The following is an 18029-nucleotide window of genomic DNA, read 5'->3' as shown; positions in this document are numbered from 1 at the left end:
TCCCAAGTAATTTGAGTGACAGTTTTGGGATATTTTCGTCATTTCTCGCTATGTGTCAAATTGTGCGTCACTCCAGTGCGTACAAGTAGCAAAACTCGAAGTCGTTTTACAGAGCCCGACAGGCTTACCAAGTCCTTTACAGAAAGGAGGTCAAAACTAGTTAGTCTCCCTTCCATAGCTGCTGCCCTCGTCTCGGTGCCCTCGTCGACCGTTGCTGCATCAATCAACAAGACAAGGACAGCGAGGTGATGGAGACGAGGTGACAAGTCGAGAGCGGCGGCCATGGAAAGGAGACGAGCGAGTAGGAAGAGAGCAATAGTGGCCCATTTTACAAATTTACAAAGTAGACTGGGTAAAAACGTCTTTTTACCCCTTTCGATAGCACAATCAATGAGCCTGTCAAACTCTTCAGAGCTTTTCAAAAAATTTGTGGCGCATAACAACCACTAGAAAAATAATAATAAAGGACCGTTCTATACGTGCATGTGTATGCACGTAACTTAATATATTAAGTTACGTGCATACACATGCACGTATAGAACGGTCCTTTATTATTATTTTTCTAATGGTTGCTATGCGCCACGAATTTTGCGGAAAAGATCATCTTTGATTCTCTTTTCTTTATATATATATATATATATATATAAAGAAAAGAGAATCAAAGATGATCTTCTATCACAGCATTACTTCTCTTCAACGCTTAAAGAAACTTCCCCCCCAAGTTTCTTCCCTCTCCCCTATACCCTGGTAAATTTTGGCTCACCTTCGGAGAACTCATGATGGTTTATTTTTAATTATTTTATAAAAATTAAAATTTAATAATTAAATATACAATATTTAAGACAACATGTACAATCCAATCTCACTAAAATGGTAAAATTATATTGAGGCAATTGAGCAATTATCAAATATCTCCACACTACTATTGTATATATTAGTTGCATCAATCTCCAACTACTAACGTCATATTGTAATAAGATTATATTATTATTACCAAAATATATTATATATCAATCAAATATATTATATTATTACCAACTATATTATATATAATATATAATATAGTTGATCAATGATATATATCAATCAAATATATATCATTGATCACTTCAAAGTTGATGGCGCTAGCTAGTAGGGGGAGGTAGAGGGGATTTATGAGGGAATGTCCATGAAGAAAAGGATGGTTTGGTACATCAGAGTACATAACCGGCAAAATATCACTGGATAACGTCACTTGCTTGAAATCTGCTAAATCAATGGTATTGCACAAAAGCATCTACATTAATGCATGGGAAAAGGTTACTTTTGCACAATGATTAAAAAGTATCAAATGACAAATATTTTAGATTTATGGAGATTTGGCCGAAACTTTAAGTTTAGATCTACAGAAATTTGGCCGTTGGATCTTGTTGATTTTGGGAATGTTGGTCGATGTGCCCTTAGGTGTTGGGTGGTTGCCTCTGATAGCCGGAAACCAACGACTACAGTAGCCGATGATGACTGGCAATGCTTTTTTAAGTTTAACCAAAAATTAAAATCAGATCTACTAAAATCTAACTATTAAATCTGTCCTATTTTTTTATATGTTAACTCTCTTAACTTTGTGTTTCTAATGATAAGTTCTGATCGTTGGAAGTTTCCATTGACGATGGTCGTCGGCAGTGTTGGTTGTGACAGTTGTGACTTCTGTCTGTATATACATACATATATTTATATATTTTGTTTTGTAATGATTTTAATTTATATTATAAATATTGATATTTAATTATGAATTTGTATTGAAGATGATAAAGTTAATATTGAATTTGTTATAAGGTTAAAATTAAATTGAATTAGTTGAAATTTAAATGTTAATAAATTAAATTAGTTTGTATTTATTTTGTGAATAGTCCCAAATCCATTTGGTTTCTTCCCCTTTTGGAACCTCCAAAATTTGGTTTCCAATTTTGGAACCTCCAAATCCATTTGGTTTCTTCCCAGGGGGACCTCCAAAATTTGGTTTCCAATTTTGGAACCTCCAAATCAGGGAAGAAACCAAATGGATTTGGAGATTTCTTCCCTTTTGGAAATCCAAAAGGACAGGACTATGGTAGATAGTCCCGTCTTCCCTTTCTAGATATATATGTGTGAGCTCGCTAGCTAGTTGCTCCTAATCCCGTTATTTTTTCGGTTCTTCATCTCTTTGATGATTATGGCCCTCCCACAAACGGAAACTAGTACTCCACCCTCGTCTGATCAACTCCCTTCGCCAACCGAGCCCGAGCAGCTGAGGATTGATATACCAAGCCCACTGCAAGTTGATGATCGCGAGAGCGCTTCTCCAACTACACCAGTAGTAGGGGAGCAAAGTGCTGATGATGATCAGCAGCAGCAAAAGAAAAACAATCGCCAGCTGGATTGGCCGACGCTTACGATCGGATTCTGCTTGGCTGTCGCGCTTGAGATTGCCGTCGAGGCTCGCAAGACAGACGCTGTAAGCTTCCAGTTGCTGTGTATGTTATTGTTGCTTGCGTTTTCTGCCATCTTCATTGCCACGAACATTGCTATCGAGCACGCTGCTCGAGTCCTGGAGCATGTCGGTGGGTTTCTTGGGATCACGGCTTTCTTCTTGGCCATCACAATTGCTTTCCCGTTGTGGCTCAAGGTGGTCTCTTGGGCCATTTACGCACTTGCATTGCTCGTCATCTTCATCTGCAACTACCGCCAATTAGCACCACTCACCCCATCACCAGCCTACTGCTGCTGCCAGACCTTTTATAAAACAGTAAGTTTCACTTTTGGTAAAAAAGAAAAAAGAAAAAAAGCGAAGCTTGATGTCAAAAATAATATAATTAAAACCTAGATAAGGTTTTGTTTTTCCTTTTGAGTGTATTTGCAGTTCTAGCTAGTAGAATCCATGAGTTGTTTGATCTTGTGTTCATTGTATTTGCAGGTCTAGTAGAATTTAGTGTATATGTCAACTCATTTCATATATTTGGTTTGGTTTGGTTTTAATGTTCAATTAATTGGGCCAAAAATACAGTGATTTTTAAAACTTTGTTAGATTCGATTATTTTAAATTTTTGAACAAAGTAATCACATCAAACCAAATTACTTAAAAAACTTAACCAAATCGGATTATTTTGCAAAATAAACCAAATTGAATCAATAATTTAAATCGGTTGGATTTAGTTAATTTGATTTAACTGATTTTGGATCATGAACGTCACTCGATTTCTTTTAACAGACCATGAACTTGAGAGATGCAATACCCTTTTAATTTTAATTTTTATTTTTTTTATATTTTTGCCATTGGATAATAATTTATATTCTAAAACAAAAGAAACCAACTAATATATTTGAGTAATATGTATGTTAAATTTAGAACTCAGAACTCAAAAACTTGACTTCCCACATTTTTATGGTAATTTAAATTGTAAAAGTGTTTTATACTTTCTATCACCTAAAATCAGTATGAGAAGTTTGTCAAGAGTTGGTGTAGATGAAAAAATTTATTCAGGATATTACTTTTCACTATAGATTGAAACATATTGATATAAGATATTATTGAATTAAGAATGCGTTGAAGATGAAACAGGTAGGTACAGTGTGAGAAGATGCATATGGTTAACAATGCGTCTAATTCGCTACAAAGACACTATCAACGTATCTGACTGAAATTAATACAGGAATAAAAGGTTTTGAGTTGTGGGGCCTATAGCAACCACTGGAATGGAAGGAGGAAAATGTTACACGAACAGAATGGTAGACAACTTTGTGGACAACTTTGAAGAACTGGGTATAGCAACCACTGGAATGGAAGAAACTTTCCCCCAAGTTCCTTCCCTCTCCTCTATACCCTTATAAATTTTGGCTCACCTCGCCAGAACTGATGATGTGGCTTATTTTTAATCATTTTATAAAAATTAAAATTTAATAATAATTAAATACACAATATTTAAGACAACACCATCCAATCTCACTTAAATGGTAAAATTATATTGAGGCAACTGAGCAATTATCAAACATCTCCACACTACTATTGTATTAGCAATCTCCAACACAAGACCAAACAATCCCATAATATCAGTCAAGAGAAATATTACAAGGAAAGTCTTAACAGGAAAAGAAAGTGAGAGTTATCAACAGTCAAGAGAAGTGAGGAGATTGACGGAGAAGACATAATATCCTGGAAAGAATCACAATAAAATTTATTTTGAGTTTCAGATTCAGTTAGGACATGCCGTCATTGCATAAACTCACTGATTCATTTTCTTGTATCAAAAATAAGAGTTCATAATTAGCAACTCAACAAGGCCTCTTACCTGAGTGGTCGCTGTTCAGCTGCAGTAAGCTCTGCAAACCTTCCTCTTGATATGATCTCTTTATTGAAGCCAATCTTCTCATACAGTTTGCCCAAGTTAAACTTCCCTGCAAGCACAGCATGTCAAAGCATCAATAGCCATACCTCAAACATGTATAGGTATCTCCTGCAGGATCCAAAGAAAAACTATATCCTAAAATTGCCTATGACAGCATAACCATACTAGCATTTCTACTTTTCATAAATTAAACATTCCTTTCTCATTTTTTTTTTCCTTCTCTGATACTTTGAGAAGAAAGAATTTTTTTATTTAATCTTACACACTGTAATTGTTATAATAATTAATAAATTCAGGGTGTCATTATCCAACATCACTTTGTTTCATTCTTAATTTGATCCATGAGCTTTGGGCGAGTGTGTTGGATAAAATTGTCAGTTTAATTGAGCATTAAATACAGGCAATTTGTGTGGCACATAAGAAACCCAGTCACGAAAGAGAATTTCACAAGGTAGGAATGGCAAGTTTGCTCCTTTGTAACTGGAAGGTCATGAGTTCAAGTTGTAAAAACAGCCCCCTAGCACAAAAAGAAATGCAAAGGGCAGGGTGTAAATACCACATTCGCAATGTGCACTGGGGACACCCCTCCCCATGCCACATTTTTATAGAACTATAGTTACATCTGATGCACTGGCTACCATGTACTTAAATGTCCAGGGAGAATCATATATATTTTAAATTTGTCTGCCATATCAGGAGGCATACATTTATGAGGCAGGTCTTCCAGTCAGCTCTTCTCTCTGTTGCTTACAGGTAAACGAATGCCTTAAGAATAAAGCAAATAGACTTTGATCTCCCTTTCCAGGCATAAATTCTATGTTTGCAGAACAGATGTAAAAGGATAGAACAACAATTAAATTTTATCTTTTCAGGAATTGTTAAATATCAACCACGGCATCCATTTCCATTATTGATCAATGAATTGTTTTCTTCTGGTTCTATGTATTTAATGCCTCTTGGTCTAAAATCTAAATGTTCTGTTCAAACACCACCCTTTCAACAACTAGTTGAACTTTAAAATCCAGGGAAAATGGAAAATAGAACTAAATGTGGTGGAATACCAAAATATCTTGGCAATATCAAACCAACACTGACAGATCCCTAGGATTACCTAAAACAACTCCAATTGAACCAGTTAAAGTAAGATTCTCTGCCACTACAACTCCTCCTCCCATTGCCATGTAGTATCCTCCACTAGCCGCCACATCAACCATTGATGCAATGACTGGCTTTGTGGCAGCCAGAAGTCTGATTTCCCTCCATATCCTGTACAAAGATAACATCGACAATAATCCAATTGAAATCAGCCATATGTGACTACTGCAACTACCAAACTTATTATGTTGGATTTATTTATTTATAAAATATAAAAGAATAATGTTGTATTGTATCTGATTAGTTTAATCAATAATACGTGATATAATTAGCTGGTGATAGCATGTCAGCAAAATAACATAGTACCATTATAATGAATATTTCTCTTTTTATCCGGCCAAGAGCAGCGGCAGATCCACTTGTGAGCTAGGGCAGCCCACAATTAAAATTAATTTTTTATATAAAAAATTAATTTTTTAATGTAAAAATAATTACCCAGTCAAAAAAAAAAAATTACAGCCCACCCCAAAATTTTTTATGTGTCTCTACACTCAAAAAAAAAATTCAACCTCCCTCTACATAAATTTCTAGATCCGCCCTTGGCCAAGAGGGAGAAATCTTGGGCTTTTCACAAAGGTTTAGGTCCAGCCTCAATTTCAACCAATCTGACCCCACCTTGAGGAGTTGGATTGAAAGCCCAACTGGTTCAAATATTTCAAACTTCTGTAATATGACTTCGTTGGGCTTGTTGCTAGAGATCTTGGTAAAGACGTTGTGCTACCCTCAGCACTTGTTCCCCAATAGCCCTACCCAGAGATTCTGGAATTCGGGAGGGGTTGGGGAGCTCAGCATAGGTCCAGGGAGCATCAGTTAAGCTTTCAACAAAGACACAATGCAGCTCAACCACTAAGAGGTGATGCGGTCAACAGTAACACACCCTTGATATAGGTCTTTCTTCACAGAAGGATCTGACAAACACCTTGATAAGAATAGTGTCATGACCCTAAAGGGCGGGCAAGGGCATGAATGTAATTATTAGTTAGGGGGCAAGGCTGTAATTAGCCTAGTATTGTAATAAGCCATAGCTGTACTAAACGGTTACAGCTCTAACCACTTGTACCCTTGCAGTTACAACCATAAGGTTGCCTATGAAAGGATAAGAGGCGCCGAGGATGGGATTTATGTAATTGAATAGAACATAAATCTTTCCCTCCAAAGTTCTCTCTCTCTCTCTCTCTTTTCTTCTCAATTCTCCCTCCTCCTTTCAAATTCTCTCTCTATCTCCCTCCAATTTGAATTCTACAGCTACTCAATTTCCAAATTTGCATAAGTCCCAGATCTGAGACTTATCAAATAGGCCGTCAAAGCCAACATACTACGTTATCCTTGATCAATATTAAAACAGGAAATAACAATTTTACAGATGAATTGAGCTACAAAATCATTCTCAAGATCAAGCAAAATATGGCATATCCACAATTAAAGTTCTATTATAAAGGAAGAACATTAAACACTTACAAATCAGAAGCGAGAGCATCACCACCAGGACTATCAATTCAGATTATTACAGCCTTGAATCTTTTTGACTCTGGAAGAAGATGAAGATCAGCATTAACTAGAGAGAAGATATTATAAAGAAAATGAGTAACAACAAGAAAAGAAATAAAATAAAACTCAACTGAAGAACAGGGGGGGTGCTGAATTGTGCACGAAGCCAGAAGTCATCTCTAGAATCATGTAAAAATATAAACCAAAACTCATCACACTTTTAAATGAATGCACTATAGCCCAAACATGTTGTACTATTTTTTATTTTTTATTTTTAACTACAAGATGCTTTATAAACACTTATGGGGCATGTGTTCATTTTGGAACATATATATCCATCAGTTAAACAGATTATAACTATATTATATGTTTTAAAATATAAGCCAAAAACCAATTACAAAATAAAACAATACGGTGTAGTCCTTAAGACCGCAACACACTTACAGCAAATTACCCCTCAAGACTCACTGATTATACCCCCAAACAATATACACACAATCACTCGATAGGAAGAACAAAAATAGGAATAGAACACAGCAATAAAACACAACAAGAGAAACAAGATTTTATCCTGGTTCAGTCTCAAAAAAGAGACCTACATCCAGACTGCCTTAAGCCCATGAAATCTCCACTATCTTGCCAACTTTACAGCAATTATCTGAACTAGGAAACCCTCTCTTTTCCCTTAGTCTAAAACCCTAGACTACCAAGAGAAGAAATCCCAAGAGAAATACAAAATCTCTCAGCCTAGCTCACCCGCACAACCCTTACAAGATAATCCTGAGATCTCACACACACAACCGAGCCCTCCCAGCCCCTATTTATAAAGCATAAAGGCAGGCAAGGCAGTTACAACTAACTGCCCCTATCCTGACCGGATTTAACCATTTTCCGGGCAGCTTTGAAACAAACTAACTAATACAAATTACAAAATGAAAAATATGCTAACAGACTTCCCAAAGGGAATACTAAGAACAGAAACTAATCTAAAAACAAATGACTTCACATATGGGTTTATGTTTATGGGCCCTCCCTCAAACTTAATGTCAAGAATCTTAAAATTTGAAACTTCTATCTAATGAGTTTTCTAGAATATATAACTTCTTAGTTCTTAATCACACTTATTTCCCCTGTTAATGTAGAATGTCATTTATTCTAGTTATATGCATAAAATATGTAATTTGTTACTTGCTTGATCCCTGCCATTGCCATGTTCTAAGTTTTCCAAATTACAATGTACCCCATGTCTGCATCATGAAATGTCCTGTGTCTCATGTACTTTTTCCTATTGCTCCTTTAGGGTCTGATCCATCAAAAAATACTCCTCGCCTACAAAACTTAATTATTCTATAGAGAAAAAACAGGATTTATACTAACCCAAAGATGGGCAGAAATAGTGACAATTCATCGACCAAAATGTAATTAGGAACTGTCCAAATTAGGTCCCGTTAAAACCAACGAATTTCCAAACTTCACCTCATCTTTAATTTTAAATTTTCTGGATCTTATAATTTGCATTATATTGTAAACATTAAACTTTTGTAAAGAATGGTAAACGCAAAGAAAGAAGGAAATAAAACAGCCACCTGTATACTGTTGCACAAGCACAGTGCAGTGAACTTGGTAAATGAAGCTTTACTTAAAGGGGCACCTGGTTAAAGACAATAAAACTTATAAGCGATTATAGATCACAACTTCAGATGTGTGTTTTGATGTCCTCTATCTCTTTTTCTAATCATTCTTTTCTGGTTCATCTCAAGAAAGCCTTTTCCAAGATTGAAATAGATTTCCTTTGGTTCAAAAGAGAAATGTCACTACAGTAGCTAAAGCATACCTCTTAATTTACGTATCTTTTCAATGAACTGCTCAGCAACAATACGAGAACTAGGAACATTAAATGGACCCCGGACACGACTAATGCTTCCTGATGCTCTGATAACTGCTATTAAGTCCTTACCACCTGATAATCCAACTGTCCATTTCCTTACTGTAGAGTATTTCCTATAGTCAAACAAAAAACACTTCTTGTAAACTAAAGACAAGAGCACCTCAAACTACAAATATCTCAGTTAAAAATAGAAAAGGAGATCTAAGTAATCAGAAAATAAAAGGGGGGGAAAGAGAGGAACATGACAAAGCAGGACAATTCAGATAAAAACATTGCCAGCTTATTTTAACATCAGCACTTCATCATACTGAATAAGAGTGAAGACATCTAGTGGATTCAGTTTTTGCTATATAAAGAAAAGAAAAAATACAAGTACTTAAATAGAGGTGGGAGCATAAAAGAGTGAATAGAAAATATTAAGTTAAAAACTAGATGAACAGCATCACTTGATGCAAACAACTGCATCACTTGCAAACAAGATGAACCACAATAATAAGTCCAAACAGAAAAAAATAAGTTAAAAACTAGAAACCGGGTGAACTAGAATAATGTCTAAACATAAAATAGCAATTTAAAACTGCTAATTGGATAAACTGGAATAGTATGTCTAAACAAAGAATAACATTTTAAAATCTGTAATGTTAGGAAAGAAAATAACATGTTAGAAACAGCAAATGATGAACTGTAATAAATGTCTAAACAAAGAATAAAAACTAGAAGAAAATAGCAACATGAACTACATAAGAGGACAGAAAAAAGGAGAGGCCCCTCCCTACCTCCTTTTGTGGGTTTTGGGGGGGGGTGTGGGTGAGGTGGGTTTCCATTAAGTGATCACCTGTAATCTACTGTAGGAAGATTTTTATCCTTCAGAAGTCCTAGTCTTTCTTTCAGACTCAACGTAACCTGTATGTTCCATGCATTCATAATCAGCTGCTCTGAAAATCACCACACCAGTCATGAATTGTATGTTAGAAGTGAATATACACTGATTTGAACAATTACATTTGCAACTTTTTTCCTTCTCTTTTTCTAATTAAAATAGGTAGAGAGCAGGAAAGGTTTGGCAAACTTGCTTGGTGAGACCATATCATCCTCTGTCCACCTGGGGAAAGAATACTTGGAATCTGAATTTGGTGCATCATGTCTTAAACCCAGCCCCAGTAGGATTAAGTGGAATTGAGCGCCCCTCATACACCATCTGGTTCATTGGACTAACTATTGCAAGTAATTTTGGCCCCATGACAGAGGGGGGAACCCAAGTGGCACTAGTTTCTACCTAGCTGCCAACCCCATGGTATGCACAACTATAGATCAGGACACACAGTTACAGCTAAACTTGAAAAACTTCAGTACATGGAGATGGATGATAGTAAAAAAGTTCAAGGTTGACATATATGTACTGTAAACTAGAGTTCTGTTTCAAACTATAAGGACGGTTACTGTGCCATGAAACATTTACACGTGGTGTAACAGTCATACTTAAAACGAACTTGATATGGACCCACATTTTTGCCCTTGACGTAATGCATGCCAAAACAAAAAATCATCAGTGATGAATGTACCTACTGTATTTTCCCAGTAAGTGTAAACTCATCCTGACTAATCCACGTTTTAGTTTTTCTTATAGCTCAATAATAATTATTGACAATCTGAAGACAGTGGACTGATAAAAACATTATCTCCCTCTGTTTATGTCTCAACTGTAAAAATAGAATATGATCCTTTTCTGAGACAAAAACTCATGCATAAATGTTCAGTAAGAGCCTTGTAACTAATAAATATACCTCATCATCATACTGCACATTTGTAATCCAGCCATCTTCTTTCAGCCTTTCTACCTGGTAAACCCCTTCATTGATGAAGTTTACAATGTCTTCTCTAGTCTTTCCTATACAAGAACCCCATAATTAAACATGATAACAGAGCCTCAAATACCAAATGGCTTAGTACCAAGCACCTGTGCTATTGGAAATTTTATCCGGCCAATTTTTGTAGATGTTATTGAGTAACAAAGTCAGCATCTCACAATTTTCTTCAGACATATTTTTGCATGCAAGTTGATCTCCAGTACTCTTATATTTTCCAATTCATTGCACTTGTGGTTGAATCCCTACTTTCTCAAGAACACCTGCAAAACAAATTTTTATGCCATTCTGCTGCAGTTTAAATAGTGAGCATGAGTCTCAGGCAAAGAAAAATATGTACAGTTCTTTTTTATGCTCAAGAGGGAAACTTGATACATATTATTATAATTATTCTCAACAGAAGAAAATCAAGAGATCAATAGACAGAAGAGAAGACAAGTTATTTTTTTCTCCTATTTTCTATCAAACTAAGTCCTGTATGTGTCATCCCTACCTGACCTAAATGACAAAATATTTTATGTTTAGCCAAACCTTTTCTTCCCTCCTTCACATTTACAATTATATGATACATCCTTGCAAAAATTATTGCAACTGTTATAGTACAAGAGTACTCTGTGCTTATGCTTGACCTTAAATGACAGAATAGGAGGGACAGAGCCAAGGTTTTGTCTTATGTCAACACACATATTGTGACTATGTTAAATTCCTTGACCAAACTGGAGGCAAACATTTCTCAGATTTCAGCTTCAGTTTTGCGATGTTAAAAACATTCCATGGCATCTATGCTGCTATCAATGAAAAGACTTCCTTTTTGAACATCTGGTTATTCCAAGTAGTTACAATACCACATTAGCAATTGGGGAATTTTTTGTTCACTTCAAAAATTGTACAAGTTCAGAATGTACTTCATAGGTATAAACAGATTTTTTTTTCACCAATATTTGCCAGCTCCTCAATTATAAAAATACAACTCTAGATGACCAAACAATTGAGAAAAGTAGTTGTGCATGAAATGAGAATCAACTTATCCACCAACTATTAGCATTTCCAATATCAAGAATTGGAAATCACTGTTAATATTGAGACCACAAAAGTAGAATTTTAGCAGCCCTTTAGTGGGAAAGACAGGATATTATATAATTCAGTCTAATACTAAGGATGAACCCAAAAAAAAAAAAGACTCTTATAGCAACAGCTAGTACAGATTGGCAATTGCTAACTGGTACAAATTTCTATAACTGCACAGGAATATCGAAGCACCATGATAGAACTGAAATGTGGAATTCTCATATGGTACTAGGGGAGAGAAATAAAATATTTTATGTTTGTTGCACAAGTAAACGAAGTTTGTTAACAAATGGTGACACTGAGGAAATAATAAATTAGACTAATTAGTCATGTCAAACGGTCTTCCTATCATAATGCATAGTGACAGGGAAAAAGTCAAAAGCAAGCAAGTTCCGAAAATAATAATCAGCACCAATGAAGTCTTATTTATGTTAGTTATAATTATCCACAGTGTGAATCATCAATATAGTTACTGTCCGTAAATAAAGTAGTCACATCAATATTGGCATTGATCTTATAGATGAGTTCAATTTTGAAGATGGTACAACTAGCATAATATGACAACACTCCTTATGGGGCTTTTTGTCAGTGCTCCTCATATAGGCAAAATACATATTTTAATCCCTGTACTTGTACGGTTTTTTTCATTTAGACACTCAAACTTTTTGTTGTTTCAAAAACACCCCTAAACTATGCAATTTCCAGTCAATTGCACCCTTGAACTTTTTGTTATTTCAATTACAGCCTTGAATTCATTGTTCTCAACAATTTTGTCGAGGTGGGTGTAATTGAAACAACAAAAAGTTTAGAGGTGCAATTGACTGAAAATTGCGTAGTTTAGGGATATATTTGGAACAACAAAAAGTTCGAGTGTTTAAATGAAAAAAAACGAGCAAGTACAGGTGCTAAAATATGTATCTAGCCATGCATGCATGTACGTACGTACGTATTGTATGTATGTATGTACACAGCAATAATAAATTTATTCCTGGAATAAAGAATGTCCAAACTAGGTGGAAATCTATTTGTGCAATGCACTTTAGACCTGTGGCCAAACAAGGAGAATCAAATTTACCTCCAAGAAATGATGCTTGAACATTCAAACCATACAACGCAAAATAAGCACTTGGAGGGACATACAGCTCGTTGCAAGCACAGGCAAGATAATACTCTCTCTCTCTCTCTCCACATGTAGGCAGATAACCCACAACAAATTTACCTGCAAGACATTACTATCTCATCAATTCAAGCATCCATAGTACAGAAGATGAGGCAGTACTCATTTAGATGTATCATAGGTGCTACTATTCACATGCCATATCTTTGCATTCATAATTATATTTGAATCCTCTATTGCAAGTAGACAATTACATATTGACTTCTAGTGGCTTCTGTATGATGTGATATATTCTTAGGGGAAAAATGGTTGAACTTGTCATGTTACAAATAGTTGCAAAGGATCCTGTTAAGATGTGTTGGTCATAGGATTGTCAAGATACATTGCAAGTGTTTTAATAGATGAACCACATTTCTAAACTATGAATGCATTTGCAAGGAATTGAAAATGTTTAGAGAAGTGCCTAAAGAATGTTGGTACCCCACGTTTGTTTGGCAAAGGTAACTCCTTCATAGTGCCCCCACTTAGTAGAAAAAAGATGAATATATCAACCCTCTCATGGGGATATGAATATCACTTAAAGTTCCAAGAACCTACTTTCCATTCAAAATGATTGAATCTCTACCCAATAACAAAAATCAGTACAAAATCCTCATTAGGTTATGTAGTAGTGCATTTAAATATTAGTCACCAAAGAGATGCATATGATATAGCTATATAAGGATAAGCTCAACCATATAAAAAAAAATGGACTCTTAATCTTCATCTATTGCATTTGAATGTATTCAAGATGACAGCTTTATATGATGAGTGGTAGGTAGAGGTTGGCAGATCTTGGTCCTAGAATATATCAACTGATCTCAGGTTTAAAGGCCAAGAGCCCAGAGACAGGTAAGAATTTCAACTGGCAAAAACTTCTTCTTTTTTTTTCTTATAAATTAAACTGGAGAAAACTTTTTACTACACATTGAAGTACTTTGAGTAGAATTATTAAGTACTAATCCTACCTGATTTCTTGAAATCCAATATATGCCTCTGTATTTCTTCAACTTTGCCCCACCCACAATTCAAGCGATCAATGTGCAGATAGATTCCAGAGATATGAGGAACATATGCTGCTTTAATGAAGTTTTCACAAATTTGAGGTAGAGACAGACCATAAGAGAAATAGCTCTTTAGCTGATCGGATATCTGAATTTTTTTCAGATGAAAAAAAAAAAATAATTCTCAACTCCATCACAATATAAGACATTAATCTACTGGAAATTATATGCAAGAAAAATATTCACTTTGTCCCACTTCATGTGACATAAAATGTTTAGCCGTGCACACATTCAATAAAGCATTTCTCATTACAGAAAAGTGACCAAGAAAATACAGATGTCATAATATTTTCAAACAACAACAATCACAAGCCTCAATCCCAGTAGGTGGATTCCATAATTTTTTCATGGAATTTTATAAGTTTGAATTTAAAATTAACAGGAAGAGAATAATATTGGAAGATGAACATGTAAAAGGTGTAAAGAAGTACCAAATACATGCGCCCCCAGCACATAGGTCAAGTGGCGAGCAACTGATATGTTAGAGTTAGTACCAGTAGGTTACGAGTTCGATACTCGGCTTAGGCAAGAGCCAAAGGCCTGCTTGCGATTTATCTCCTCTGCTAAAATCGAGGGCACGAGCAGCGGGGACTGCTCAAGGGCGGTAATCCCAAGTACCAAATACATGCATAAAATTTCTTGCACAAATGCCTAGAAAAATGATTGGTGGTGGTGGCAGAAAGGGGTGATGATGATGATGATTGAATTAGTTCTACATGTATTTGAAAAATAAATATCAACAAAAATCAACAACATGGAGACCTTAAAAACAAGGTAAAAACCAAAAAGATTGCTTAAGCATTAATGAACCGTTATTGAATTCCATCAACCCCAATCATTCATCTGTATCTTTTCTTCTATTACAAAAAGTCTGCAAAATATTAAAAGGGTGTCCCCAATGTATGAGGCTCCCTGCTTTGCGAGAGTCAGCCTTGCTTTTTTTCAAAAATTACGTCCTTCAAAAAATTCACATTACCAACCTTTTTGCTGATGACATGCACAAGCGTAACTAACTAACTATAACCAGAAAGGGAGGCCAACTGTTACAACCAGAAGCAAAGTAGTAAATAAGCAAATGATTCATAGGTTATGTACCAAGGAAAGTCGTAACTAATGATATTACCATGAAATATTTACTCATGGAAGGGAATCCAAGCTAAAAGACCCCCTGGCTTTTGAGATGTCCAAGAGATTCTGAGGTCCATGATAAACTGAAACTGGTCAAAGAATGCTGTTTGGGGATAACGAGGATTGTAATGGTAAATTAGCAGCTAGAGATGGTGAAAGTTGTAGACAGGAAACAGAAAATGATCAACAGGTTGGAGATCCAGTTGAATGGGTGGAGTGAGAATGTTGAAAATCCAACAAAACAGTAAGATGATTTGGGAAACGGTAGATAGTTTTGAGGAAAATTTTGGCAGTCTGCTCAGGTAGTGCTGAACTTACCTTGGTTTGTTTTCTCTTGAAAATGGCTACGCGGCTTGCATCCCATGTTTATGTGGCTAAACCTATCATCCAAGATGAATCAAACGAGGTTTTAGCTACTTCTTGTGTGTCTAACACAAAAGGCAGTAGATGTGAAAATCTATCTATCTATCTATCTATATATATATAGATCCAACCATTACCCCTTTTGAAGCATGAGGTGGCAGTGTAAGTGGGACTACCGTACTGACATGATATTGTATAAATCTCTGTAACATGTTGATGAACCAGCTCTTGGTGGCAGTGATGTCATGTTAGTTAATTAAGTGTATGTCTGAAATAATGTCTCTAAAATGAACTATGGAATGGGAATGGGTTATTTTGAAGTAAAGTTGTATAGCATAATTTGATATTGGCATGACTGTTAAAGAGCGAGATTGGTGATGCATTGAGTGTTTGAATGGTGAATCAGAAAATGTCTTTTATTCATCTTCAGAACACGTAGACAGGTAAACAAGCTTATGTGAACTCGAATACAACGGTGATCTATATTTCTTGAATTCATACATAAAAGTGCAAATAAAGCACAAATTTTACAGCAATTGAATAAGCAAGACATAAAAGCTAAGCCAACTACCTGTCCCCGGTAATTTCATAGTGAGAACACTGCCCTTGTGAATGCGCTCCCACGGAAAAGCGATCAGCATCCGAAGCTTCACTAGAAACTTCTTCCACGCACCGAACTCCTCGAATACGAACTCACCGCTAGGGTAGTCCCCGGAACTGTTGGCAACTCGTTTATCAATCCTAGACTTAGCAGATTTGACCTCGGTTTCTGAAGGATTACGTTTATTATCCTTCTTATCGGATGCCTCGTCCTCCAAGCCATCGGAAGACGAATCGAGAGGCTTCTATTAAGACGAGCATTGGAGAGAGATCAGGGTATTGGAGTGCAGAGAAAGAAAGGGCGAGGTTCGGAGCGGAGAGGAGAGAGAGAGGGATAGAAGCGAATCCGAGACAGAGAATTGGCGATTGCAATGACGGAGAAGCTCCGGCGGCGGATGGAGGCGAAGCGAAAAGAATGCAGAAGCTTCGACATTAGTCCCCCTCTCTCTCTAGAATAGAAGCGAAGGGTACGGAGAGGTAATTCCAACCGAAAGAAGAGGATGACGACGCTGAGTCCACGTAGTCATCGACGTGTCCGTCGCTGTGGCGTGCCATTTGGCTTCAAATGGCTACCCGTTAAAGTGCTGTAATTTTTTAAAAATAATTAATAATTTATAAAAAATATTATTAATTTGTTAAATAAATTTTTATACTTTTAAATGTCAAAATTAAGTTTCTTTCATAAATATTGTCGACATTCAATTTCAACCACGGTAAATAAGTCCAAAGTGTCAAAAAAAAGAAAACAAAGATTCTGGATATGAATCAACACAAGCAATTTTTTTACATGGTTCGGCCAGAACGATGGCTACTCCACGACTGTACTCTGATTATTCTTTCAGAATGACGGCGTCTGATTATTCTCATTGTACCCCTCATGATATCTCTAACTCCTATTTATAATGAGAGGCCTTTACAATTTAGATAACATATAAAAATATAAAGATGACATAACGGGGGACAAACAACCCTTATCATCTACACAAAATCAAGAGTGAGATTCTCATTACGAGGAACATGGGCTGTTACAGATAAAGTAAATGGACTCTACCTCTGACTTTTCAGCAGCTTTGCCACTTATACAAGTTGGAAGTTTTAGGCCAGTGATCTAGGTGGTCCAACGAACTGAGAGTTTTATTGGGAGCTCGTTAGTTGATCCCTGAAAGATCGTTAGGGGCTTTACCGGGAGCTCGCAAGGTACTCACTTTATGAGTTTCGAATTTCGATGGTATATAGACTTTCTTTGATGAGGTCGTCTGGGCCTTCTAGGCTTTGGGCGGTTGGGCCAACTCATTGGACTGACTAACCCATGATAAGTGATACAAGAAATGCGTATAACAAGTATGGAGGATGAAAGTATTAATATTAATACTCATAAGCTTTTTCTCACTTACCTAGCAAAAATAATAAATGTGAAAGTATTAATATTATATATTTAAAACATGAAAATGCTACTTATATTTAGACATAAGATTTTTGTGTGAAATATTTAATATTTAAATCTAAATTGAAATATTTTAATCTTAAATATCTAAATTTAAGATTTTTATAGGTAGATGTTGGATTTTGTTACGTTATAAATTTTAATAATATTAGCTAATTTTTTATTATTTTACTTCAATTTTATAAAGTTATTTTGTTTTATGGATAGAAATTGATCGCTATTAATAACTATATTTTATTTAAAGACATATTGATCGATAAGTATTTTAACAAGTAAATTGTCGATATACATACTAAATATTTTGTATGTACGAGTTTATTGAGACTGATACATATAAACAATTACAATTCAAAACATTATAATGAGAGTGACTCATTTATGTGCTCGTTAGCTGATAAAAAAATTTAAATAATAATGTATGCAAAATAAGAAGGGATAAACTTTATCAC

The 18029-nt window shown here is 35.5% G+C and overlaps 1 pseudogene; it reads right to left on the bottom strand.

Annotated features, from left to right (window-relative positions):
- Window positions 1-4044: 4044 nt before the first annotated feature.
- On the bottom strand, window positions 4045-16596 carry LOC127794442 (serine protease SPPA, chloroplastic-like; annotated as a pseudogene).
- Between the last annotated feature and the right edge of the window lie 1433 nt (window positions 16597-18029).

Source organism: Diospyros lotus, chromosome 2 (assembly GCF_014633365.1).
Source record: "Diospyros lotus cultivar Yz01 chromosome 2, ASM1463336v1, whole genome shotgun sequence".
NCBI classification, from domain to species: Eukaryota; Viridiplantae; Streptophyta; class Magnoliopsida; order Ericales; family Ebenaceae; genus Diospyros; species Diospyros lotus.
The sequence above is the reverse complement of the archived record's forward strand: the minus strand, read 5'-3'. Positions and strand labels throughout refer to the sequence as shown.